Here is a 13,294-nt window from a genome sequence, read left to right on the forward strand (position 1 = left end):
CTATGTCTCTTTTGAGGACAAGTTGTTTCTACAGAAAATTGGTGTGGCTATGGGGTCCCCAGTGGGCGCAAGCTTTGCTAATTTAGTTATGGCCCACTGGGAGACATCCTTTGTGTTGAACAGTACCTGGAAACAACACATTTATATGTACAAAAGGTACTTGGACGACATCTTCATTTTATTTAAAGGGGACGAGTTACTAGCTGGGGAACTAGTGGAATTTTTTAATTCTACAACAGGGTTCCTCAAGTTTACTATGAATTTCCAAGCGAACAACATCTGCTTTTTGGACATAACCCTTAGTAAACATCAAAGCCAATACACATCCAAAATTTACCGGAAAAAGACATTTTCTAACACATACCTACACTTCTCAAGTTCTCATCCTAGGCACCAGAAGAAATCTGTGGTGAAAGGCCAATTGGTCAGGGCAGCTAGGATGATTACACTTGATGAGGATTTTGTCAACGAATGTGAGAAACTGTACCAGATGTTTTGACATCGGGGATACCCAGATTCTTTCCTGGAGGTTATTTTTAGGGAAGTGACCTCAAAGAGAGAACAAGGGATTTATAAACCAATTTTGGGGTCACCGAATATAAACACACAATTAGTTGAGACACGTGTGGATGTGAATGGTATTCCAAACACTGAGGTCGCTTACAACTTGGAGGTCACGAATGTCATGACCACCAGGAGTAACATGAATTTCAAGGCCACATTTGTTTTTACCTACTGCCCAGAAGCTTTTGAAATTTTGAAGGTCCTTAGTAAATACTGGTTCTGTATATCTATGGACAATGAACCTACACAAACCTTTGAGTTGGGACCCATTATTACATTTAGGAGGGGTACTAACATGAAACAACTCCTTGAAAGGAAACCAGTGAGTCAGAGGGGTAAGGGGGGTACTAGCAAATGCGGGACTTGTAGACACTGTGCTTATATTAACACATGCGACTCATTTAAAATAGGCTCGAACACGTATGTGATCCGGAAGAAGTTTAACTGTAACAGTAGGAGAGTTGTCACGCGACTTGGACTATTACATGACTTGGATTACTATAAGGTTCTTTACTTGCTTGTTTTACCTTGCGTGAATAAAATAAACCTGTTTTTACAACATTTAAAAAGGATCGCTCGAGTAGTGCTTTTACGAACGTACTGGGTGAAGCACTGCAGCTGACTTTGAAGTCCTCCACCTTGGATACCTTTGTGGAACCCTCCCTTCGAGGTTTTTGTCTTTGGTTTGTACATAGTACTTTTGTTCTGAGTCAAGCAATTGGCAAGGAGTAGGTGAACTTCGAGCAGCTGATGTATGAGTTAATAAAATAGATCCCCTTCAAATAAAATCTATCAGATTTATACTGATTTGCTGTGGAGTCTGAGTTCACAAAAACTTTAAATATCTACACAAATGCTAGCACAGTTATTATCAAGAAAATATACCTTACTACAGAGAACTTGACAGTACCCTTTCACAGATAAACTTAAAGAAAAACTTCATCTGTAGATAACAGTGGATGAAATACTTATATCCACTGAAACTTAAAACAGGAAAATAATCGGGATTGAATGGGTTCACTACACCCTTTTTACAAAATATTTAAGTGCAAAATAGTTCCCAGAGTTGTCAAGCTATTTAACTACATCAGAGAAAGTGACATTCACAATCTCTCCTAAAGCAGTCCTACATTATATTTATACACAAGTCAGGGATGTGAGCAACCTACACTAAAAACTGCAGGCCCTTATCATCATTGTACTCATGAGTACATCTCCAACATCCACTCTTGGCTCATAACTAACCATCAAAATCAGGACAATAATATTACTTTAGAAATCTTAGTGTTAGAGATTATGAATATAAGGCTGAAATTAATTCTGTTGTAAATATGCTGAAAGATAAAGCATAGAATAAAAAGTTTGCTTGAATATATGTATAGAGTTTAGCAATGTAAAATGTGCATTCATACTATACGTATAACAGACAGGCTTCTCTTCACAGCATCAAAAAGAAAAAGCCTAACAAAGCAATACTGGAAAGCAAGGATTACATGATTTTCTCATGTTTGCAGAACAAATATCTATTAACAGACATTCTTTTTTATAAACTCAGCAATACGTGATGTTTTTTCAGTAGGAATAGAACAGACATTTAATTTCATACTTCTGTTATTCTGATTGCATGCATTTGTGCATTTTCACATCAGCAGAACTGCTGACAGGACAATAGAAAAGTCTAAAAACAGACATTATGTGACTTCCCACAGAAGGCCAAAAAAAAACATACCAAGAGGAAATAACAATATCTATGTGCATGACTAGCACTCTATATAACAATTGTAGTTATTCAGTTATGTGAGAGAGGGACAGAGAGAGGTATTTTGTAGAAGTCATCATTCATATCTGTAATGAAGGAAAACTTTGTAAATATATGCTAGAAACTAACAGAAATAGTATGTGTCATTTGTTATAAAAATAAGTTATCTGTAACTGTGCTTATAGCTGCATAATATATTTCTTTATCAGTGTGCAATTTGAAAGGCTTGGTGCTTTAAACAGACTACAGATGGAGTCAAGCAAAGCTCTGTGTCTCTCAGCAGTAAACAGCACAGCAAGACTGTGTGTCTTAAGAAGACTTTGGATCCAGCACAGCAGAGCAGAGAGCGCAAATTAAAATACATTTTTCACTTAACATACTATAACAAATCAAAATGCAACAAGATCATGCTGAATGCATCAAAAGATTTTGGTAGGATACACATACCCATCATTGTGTCCCACTCTGATGTGTACAGCTTCCCAATCTCATTTTATTAAAACTATAGTAAATCTTTATAAGTCAGCCACAACGAACCAAAAGGTCAAAGGAATACATTCTTCCCATACAAACATTGACAACAACTAGATAAGTCTGTCCACTGTCAGCATTTTGCTACATTTAGAAACACCTCCATATTAAAGACATCAAATTTAAAGGGGTGTAGATAAATAAAAGTTAAACATATATCTATGCTATCATACATAACATTAGTCTGTTACCATATCACAATAGTTATATGCAATACAACTGTCACCATCTGTGCAGAACCTCGTTTTTTCCACATTTGGAATCACCCCCATATTAGAGACTTCAAATTTAAAATGATGGTGACATGCTGCACAACTTTTACAGAAAATAACTTGGTATTTTGATAACTTCTATATGTCAATTTACCCTTTGCTTGCTACCATTTAAAATTTTAGTTTGTTCATCAATTATACATTAAATTTAGACATAGCTATGTTATGGTCATTGAAAGACACATTTAAATTCCTTAGTACCAATACCTTGAGTGGCATATTGATCAATAAAAAGTTAAAGTATCTTGGCATTAAATATAGTTCCATGATTCCAAATCATTTCTAACCAATAACATATAAAAACTGATAGAAGGAATTAACTAGATAGTCAAAACTGTGGGTTCACACTTGTGTCACTAAAAGGAATATATTCTCTAGAATCTTCTTCCTAATTAACAATATAACTCTTATTCCAGGTGTAACATTCAGACAGATTAAGAAGACAGTGCTGAACTTTATCTGGGACTACAAGTGCATCAGTAAAGCCAAAGCAAATTATCAAGCCTTGAAGATAAAGAATGTTTGAAGCTCTCAGACTTAATGATTATTAATATACAAGTAGGCTGGCAATGGTGCTAAAAGTTGTGGGGCACAGACAATCCCCAAAACTCAATCCCCATATGGATTCAACTTTTGCAAGTGCTGGTTAAAACTCTCATGATTAGACCTAAGGCAATACTATTTCTCAAGCTATACTTGGTCATTTGCAATAAATTTCCACTTCCATTAGTTAACCTTGTTGAGGATTCAGCTAATTTAAAACCTCCAGTACAAAAGGAAATCTAAGATAATCCAGCTGATAGTTAATAACCTTACTATTGCAGTAAATATAGATTTGTAGGTTATTAATAATCTCATGCCTGAAGAGCCATTAAGAGGCTTAGCCACATTACTCTTGCAGCCGTAAGAGCAGGCTGGCTCTGTCTGGTCAGATCATTCTCATTAATACCAGGCATGAATTTGTTTTACCAACCCAATTGTCAAGATAGACTTTGAAGGTAGTCAGAGAGGTACTTTATTTAATGTGCAGAGAATGTCTAATCCAAAAGTAAGAAATGCATTTAGTAAGCAATCTATTACATCAGCAGGTACTGCTGATTTATAATGGAGATTTACATCTATAGATTGTGTGTTTGTTAAACTGCCTGTTCTAAGGAGGCAGAAAAGGCCAAAAAGTACAGTGTCCTTCATCCTGTGAAACATTAAGCAAAGCTTGCTTTCCAACAGCCTGTGGAAAGTGGCATAAACCAGAGATTTTTTTATTTGTTAGGAATCTTTAGGGCCTTTCAAGTTGTACAGGGTGCTTAGCTAGGGAAATTCCAAAGGAAATATTTAGTTTTATGATGGGTCTAATAAGATAAGAGTATAGAGGGACAAAGACTTCCTTTGAATTATATGAGATGTCCTGAGAGATAAGCTGGGCTAAGCAGAATTACTTATCAACCACAAGCAATATATGGTGGTCAAAAGAGAACATACTGTCTATGTAGCTACCCACAGATCTAACAACACAGTCCTGTTTTGAGGGATGTGCTAGAAATGTGATAGGAGGAGGGGGTAGTGGCTTTATCAGTGATAACTATGCTGCACTTCTTGGCTTTAAGGGTTGACCCATAGCTAGCATACCAATGGCTGCCTGATCCAAGCCGTACTGAAAAAATGGGTATCAAGGAGAAACTGACTACTACTTCTAATTTACACTCATCCATAGGCTTCCTTAGCAAAAGACCTTGGATGCCCAGTTTCAGTTCTAAGAGATCTCAAATAAAAGAGGAGGCATGCCTGAGCCTTGTGGAACACATCTAGTGACATCTCTGTAGCTAGAGGAGATATCGTCTGCTTTAACAATGTGATTTTTGTCAATTAGCCAGTTTACTTTCTAGTGAACAATGAAGGAATTAATTCTGTCAGTGTCTCTATGATACACACATGTGGTATGCTATTAAAGGTATCAACACAGTCAAGGTAGGTAGTATGAGCAGCCAGGTCCTCATCCAAGGCTTCCTTGATCATGTCAAAAGAAATCGACTAGACTGAATGAGCATGGCCTGTCTTTAGAAAATCTAAATTGGTTAGGATCAAGGCTTTGAAGGTTGCCTGTATCATTGCTACTTAGTTCATCAATAATGTGTTGCATGACTTTAAAGATAATGCTAGCAAGATGACTTCTTCTTCTTTCGGCTTTTCCCGGTTAGGGGTTACCACAGCGGATCACCTGTCAGCTCATGATTGGCAGTCAAGGTTTTACAGTGTTGAGTTGCCAGCCTGGTGCCCAACCTTCCACAGAAGGCACACACATGCACACACTCACGCCTAGGGCCTAGAGTATCCAATCCACCTACAGCATGTCTTTGGGATGTGAGAGGAAACCAGAGCACCCAGAGGAAACCCATGCGACCACAGGGAGGACATGCAGACTCCTCACAGAAGGCACCCCAGCCGAGGAGTGAACCTGAGAACCTCTTGCTGTGAGGTGACAACACTAAATGCTGCACCACCATGGCCGCCCGTAATGCTAACAAGACTAATAGGCCTATATTTACTGGATCCAGTTGCATGGCCACCTTTGTTGAGAGATACAGCTGTGGCAGTTCTCCACGCTTCAGGTACATAGCATGTGGAGAAACTAAGGTTAATGCGAGTTAAAAGGAGTTGCCCTATCTTTTTTTTTTCTATAAAGTTGATTTGTCTTGGAGTTCCACCATGCAGAGTTACTTGTGAAGTAATCATAATTGTTGTGGTGGCTGTTAACAGCCTCTTCAACACATTCACTCATGATGGAGTAAAACTCTGAAGAATATGCAGAAGCAAGGGTGACATCATGAATCAGTTTGTTTAATAAAATATGTCAGCTATGTTTGTCCAGGATATCTGTAAGTAGCAATAAATTGGCTTTAAAACAATCCCAAAATGCAGCAGGCTTTTTACAGGTAGGGTGGTTTGTCTTAAGGGTTGAGGTTATACTGATCTGATTTAACTAGGGAGGTGGTGACATGCAAAGGTGGTAAAGGAAATGGAGCAGATGGTTAAAAAAGGATAAAGGAGGTTTACACCCCTGCTGAGATCAGGGACAATTTGAATTATAGACTTGTTAATTTCAAAATTTAGGAAACTCTAGGCATATTTATTGCTGGCTGTACAGGTCATCCAGTTGACTGACAGGTAATTAAGGTCATCCATAATAAGGATATTTGGCTTAATGGGTAGCTTTTTGAGTTTACTAGATACTCAATAAGCTTTGAAGAAGACATAGAAGGAGGCCTGTAGTCAGCAACAATGGAGTAGGTAGTTGTGTTGGGCTAGACAAGGAAGTCTGCAAATTCTAGACTGCTACTGAACAAGATTTGACATGATAAACATGAATATGTCCCTGCAATTCCCAGTGGTCCTAGATGCATGATACATGCAGATCCCTGGTTAGGATAGAGTGCTACTGTTCTAAAAACAGTTCTTAGTTAATGATGAAATATGAATGTTTTTAAGGGTGAGATAGGCCTCAACCTCAGACAGTTAGTTGCTCAGTCACTTAGCTCTAAATACAACAACCCTGATATTGTTTAAATTGGAATTTGGTAGGTGGGTATGCTGAAGAGCTTAACACTGCCTAAAAAGACACAATGGAGAAGCAAAAGTTCTATCCAACATATAAAAGCCATGTGACAACAGGTGCAGGACATGCCTAGCAAAGCAAGAGGGTATGTTGGCCATCTGGTTCCTGGTAGACACATAAACAATGGATTCCCACTAGAATGACACCACTTAGCAAGACAATAACTGTAGCAAATTATTTTTTTCTTTGAACTTAAGTGTTGGTGAGAAAAGTATGTTGTTCAGCAGGAATAACCAACCTTCCTTGCAGACATAGGTGGCAAGAGCAACTGTATCACACTGTTTATCTTCCCCTCTCCCTCAAGGCAGAGTGTCCAAGATTATTCACTCCTACATTAGTCACAAGTTCATAGATATTTAGGATAATGAAGGGTCCCGCTGAAAAATCCCTGATCCTAGCACAAGAGAGTTTGGTAAATGCAATATCAGTTTGCTTATCAATGGAATCATCTATAAGAAGGATTTTATAAATTGAAGCAGGACAGTGTAACCATAGGGCTTTACACTTGCAGTCTTGGTAATTTCCTGCAAAGAAATGCATTGGTGCAAATGTCGGTGCAGATGTTATCCCCACATGACAGAGGTCTTCTAAATGGGTGTCTAGGGGGCTCAAGCATGGCTTTTTGACAACCTCAGCATAAGCAGATGTGGTGGCATGCTGCTATTTACTGACAAGTGTTTTAAATTAGAGAGATATGCACCCAATCTGAGTAGGTAATTGCATCTCTCACACACTGAGTTAGAAACATCTAGACATACTGGCTTGAAGTAAACATGTGGGAGTGCCCACACTGCTACAGTAGTCCTAGAGATAAAAAAAAATACTCAGTGGTCAGGCGAGAGGTAAGATCAGCTTATCACTCCATAATGATAGGCATTAATTTACTTGTATTATAATGCAACATTTATAGAGTGCTGTGTGCTGCTGACTTCACGAGTTTTCAATAAATGTAAAAATAAGTCAATTCAGAACTTTTGAGAAGGGGACAAATGAATAAAGCCATCAATATTGATTGACAGTTGGGGGCTGAAAATGGTGTTCAGTTAATCATAAATCAGTATCTAACTACCATTTCCAAAATGCCTGGTATTAACACCTGACCTAACCTACCCAAGGGATGAGTGCCAAGATCTGCAGTTGAGAAAATGATATCTAATATATAAGATGATATAAGAAAGCCATACAGATTCAGTGTACACTGGACTAGACTACTGTGAATGATTTTGTGAAGACACATACAAATATATCCTGTTTAACAGGTTTCACTGCATGCAAGTATATAATGAAGCAAAATTGTTACAATTCTGTGGCTAAATTGACCTAATTTGAGATGCTGGTGTCTACTAATTGTTCCATGTGTAAAATGATACCTGTGAGCATGAAGCCCATATTATTGGACGGTATCACCTTGAACAGTTAGGCAATGGTGTTCATATTACTTATTTACCTTAAATCAGTTTGGTTCCAGCACAGCATGCTTGAACACTAAACGCAAGAGCATTCTAGAACCAAACTTTATGGAACTGGCAGCATTTTCCTTATTGGCTAAATATTATATGGTGAAATATTCTTCTGAATGTCCTAGAAAAGCTAAATAATTAATAAATGTGGATTCACCTTCATGCCTTAATTGTCAATGTAAGACAATTTAGTAAGAAACATATCAGCATTGATTTGTACTGACAAACTGCACTGTGTCCTCCATAAATTGTGTAAGATATTTGGGTATCAAGAGATGCAAATTTCTACAGTTGTTAACGTACTTTTGTTTGGAAAATTTTAGTAAACTTTAGTTGTTAAGAAAATATATTTTTGATTAAGAACACCTGCCAGAGCTATTTGTTGGTATAACTCTCTTTCAAGTCAGTTCAACAACATGCAAGTTCATTTGACCAAACTTATTACTTTTCCACATATAGAAATTTTGGTACTTTTCCGTTATCGGGGCAGCAGTTACGCAATGATTGCACAGCTGTTAGCCCTGAAATTCTGAAATAACTTTGAGAAATATGAACATCAGGAGACCCTACGCATCTATAGCATTATGAAATAAACAAAGCCGACCCATTAAAAGGTGATCCCCTTTTATAGTGTCTGCTTCAAATTAAGCAGGAATCATGGAATGGTAAAATGTTTTTCCTCATGTTTTTTATTCCTTTTGATTTATTTTGGGTTCATATATATATATATATATATATATATATATATATATATAGCAGCTTGTAGCCTGGATGAGTGCAGTTACAGATGTATACTGCTGCCCCGTTAATGTCACATTTAAATTGTATCCTTTTGGTTGTCAGTTATATGAGTGGGTACTGTGCATTACCTGTTTATCTTCAGTAAGATTTATAACTTCGGTCACATTTCAGTTGTATCTCGAGTTCGCTGACAAATCTGAAGAAATACACTACAGAACTTGAAACTCTTCAGTGTGATTAACCACTTTTGAAGGATACAATTTAAATGTGACCAAACTTTAACCTCTTACTGAAGATAAACAGCTAAAGCACAGTACCCACTCAGACATCTGCCAAGTAAACCTGTTCTAATACCATTAACCATTTCAAGGGATTCCAACCACTCATGACATCTGTTGCCCCGATAACGGAAAAGTACCAAAATATATATCTTCATATATATCTTCTTATATTATTAATAGATTCTGCAAGATTATTTACAAGCAAGACAGTGATTCCTATGTTTATAAGTACAACTATTGCATGAGACTTCAGTTTTAATTCCACAAGCATTTGCCTGGTCTCCTCTGCCAGAATGCATTGTCCTGTGGCTTTCACACATTTTCACTTCATTTCTGACTTTTTATTTGATTCACATGTTTTCTTACAAAGACTCATTTCCTCTATTAATTCTTTTAAATAGAACAGTTTTGCCACACATTTTCACTTCATTTCTGACTTTTTATTTGATTCACGTTTTCTTACAAAGACTCATTTACTCCATTAATTCTTTTAAGTAGAATGGTTCTATTTCTCTTAAAGTACTGCTACTTGTTTCATCTTTTCTAATACCACAAACCCTTCTCATTCTTATCAGTCAATCATGCAGCTCAGAGAATTCACAATCATTGGCGTTATTCCTCAGATCAGTAACAAAACCTTTATCTAAAGGCTCTGAGGGATATTGCGCCCTTGCAAAGATTGAGCAATGAATAAATGGTAACTTTTTCTACACTCATAACAATTCATGATGTTTCTTTAAGTTACTATTTTGTTTTTTTCCTGTTTTAATGTTTTTTCTTCAATGACATGCAAGAATGTAGTACACAGTACTATTTCAAGCGTCTCCACTAATCCACTTAGAGTAAGAATTAAATCAAATGTTTGAATTGTTTTCAGCTTTGTCCCTAAAGTGAAAGAACACTAAGGTTGGCAGTTGAAGCACTTTACTTAATATTATATTACTGTTCTTCAAAACATATAAACTCTTCAGAATAAGTATATTTCTTCATTGTTGCAGATGTATTTCTTCTATTTGGCCAAATGTTTCTTCATACACATGGGGTATGGGTGGCAAGTTACGGTCTAACCTCCATGAAGTCTATATTCAAAGTTAAATTTCTAAAATTAATGTATCCCACATGACATGCAACTTTGTATAGCTAGCTCAGTAGCATGTGTAGATGCATTCTGCATATTCTACACATACTCCATTTGCACATGCATTATGCATATTCTACACATACTACATTTGCAATATTCTACACATACTACATCTGCAGATGCATTCTGCATATTCTACACATACTACATTTGCAGATGCATTCTGCATATTCAACACATACTACATTTGCAATATTCTACACATACTACATCTGCAGATGCATTCTGCATATTCTACACATACTACATTTGCAATATTCTACACATACTACATCTGCAGATGCATTCTGCATATTCTACACATAGTACATTTGCAGATGCATTCTGCATATCTTACACATATTACATTTGCAGATGCATTCTGCATATTCTACACATATTGCATTTGCAGATGCATTCTGCATATTCTGCACATACTACATTTGCAGATACATTCTGCATATTCTACACATACTATATTTGCAGATGCATTCCACATATTCTATACATACTACATTTTCAGATGCAGTCCGCATATTCTACACATGCTACATTTGCAGATGCATTCAGCATATTCTACACATACTACATTTGCAGATGCATTCTGCATATTCTACATATACTACATTTGCAGATACATTCCGCATATTCTACACATACTCCATAGGGAAACATCTTGTAGACATATTCAGCATTACCATTACGTTCCTTACACAATGCATGATAAAACATGCATATCCTGAGTACTTGTGTCATCATATGTAACCATTAATATTAGCACATCACAGTGATGACATATGGTGCAACTGTTGTAATCTATGCAAATACATAGGCCAAGTGTATGCAAACATACAATGCAGGAGGAATCTAATCTACATGCACCACAACACCGAGACACATACCTTATATCTTGTTTCCTGATCAGCCTGACTATATACCTGGAGGTGTTCCACAAGGTAGTCTTCTTCTAGTGCGCTACCTACTGATAAAATATCTAGCACTGTCACTAAGTATCTTTTGTTGCAAACGAATATCCAGACACAGACTCATAGCCTGTAAGATGGGTGTTGAAAAACATAATCATGCCACAGTTCAGTTGGGGTGGCTACACAAGATCTGTAAGAGATGAAATATACCAGTGACTGTGGTCTAACACAGTGTTCAGTGATGATTACTAAGCTAATGACAACAGGGGGCCTTTTTAATCTTAGCCATGCTTCCCGAATGTATCTAACAAGTTCTGATACCCTAGAGATATTTTATGGGGTTTCAGCATTGGTAGTCAAGCATTTATAAGCTGCCTCTGTCTACTAGAGACATAAATGCCAGACCAGGGTAAATTTCCAGTTCCCCATCCCCTGGTCCAAGTTACATTTATCAGAGCTTTTTACTCCATGTACAGTGCATCAACCCTAACCAGCTCTGGTGTCAATGCCTGTGTGAACACAGAGCCATCTGCACTTGTCATGAATCCATCACTGTGATCAGCATCACTGTCAGGAGGTGCTGTGTAGTGGCTAGCTTCTGGTCTGGTCCTTGTAACAAAAGGCAGTAAACAGAAGTGAGTCATCTATCCAAGTAGTAAATTCAGATAGTCACATACAGTGATATTTAGCAGATGTGCATAATAATATACCCTGGCTCCTCTGCTTTGATGACACATGGAGTTTGCAGATGTTTGCCCCCAACCGGTGCCTGATAGTTTTAATATCTCTAGCACACCATCATGTCTAATTACACATCTAGGACATAGCAATGGTTGATCTGCACTATGTGACCATGATTTAATTTACAGAATATGTCTACCCATAGGCAATCCCTTTATCCCCACACTCCTGACTTTCCTGGGAATGCCAGGCCATGTTAGCAGAGTACCTCTATCAGGAATCTTGTTCCCCACTGAGGAAAACTGGATGGATGGAGATACTGATGGACCAATATCCTAAGCAAAGCCAAATACATGTCAGTTGATCAACAGTACTTCCGCAGAGTGCTAACAATTAACAGAAAAGGAGTGAAACAAGTTTTACTGAATCTTAGAGGCAAGTTATTTTTGCAGGTGAGCAAGCCCCACATGCACCCTTCATGAGGAGAGAATTCCCTGCACCCCCTTAACTTAAATATTCCTCCTTAGAAGTAACACAGCAATGGGGAAGAAATAGAACTCCACTGATGGTGAAACTTGTTTCATTCCTTTTCTTTGGATCATACAGCACTCAGTGAAAGCACTGTCAATCAAATGACAGAAACCCATCAAAGACAGACAGACATATCTCAGTAAGATTATGTAATCACTCTCTCTATATATACAACACATCTGTGATACACTTCAAAAATCAGAGATACCTAAACAATGTTAACTGATGTGGAATTTGCTACCTAAATTACATGCCTGGGCTCTCTAGCCATGTCCATAGTGAACACATATAGTACAACTATCAAATATCCAAGACTGAAGATCTTGTGATGCATCTGTTGGTGTCCTGTGGCTTTACTTTTGCAGCACCTTGTACCTGGGATGTCTAAACTCAAGCTTGGCTGTCTGCAATGAGTACAACACTGCAGCTTGGTTACTGAGGAAGGGTGTCTGTCAATACTATCATATTATGCAGATTTTGCAGAATCTGCAGAGACTGTCTGTATAGTGATGTATCACTTACAAAGTTCTGTTTCTGATTTATCTTGCCTTTCATTACTTGGGTCCGCCTGACCATATAAGGTTCTGGTTTATCTTGCCTTCAAGACTTGAGTATCCATTAACTTAAAGAACACCTGTTCTCATACAGGGCCTGCTCAGCCTTATGTTTTTCATCTATGTCAGTATTGGAAGATAGAAAAATCTATCATGAGTCCTATAGCAAATACGCATTTGCTTTTCAGGTGCCATACCTTTGGAATCTCCTACCAAAGTGAGTAAGGATATTCCCATTGGTCACTGGATTTAAACAGCCCATCA

The sequence above is a fragment of the Protopterus annectens genome, chromosome 3.part0 (genome assembly GCF_019279795.1).
Source record: "Protopterus annectens isolate FY-2018-M chromosome 3.part0, PAN1.0, whole genome shotgun sequence".
Taxonomy (NCBI): domain Eukaryota; kingdom Metazoa; phylum Chordata; order Ceratodontiformes; family Protopteridae; genus Protopterus; species Protopterus annectens.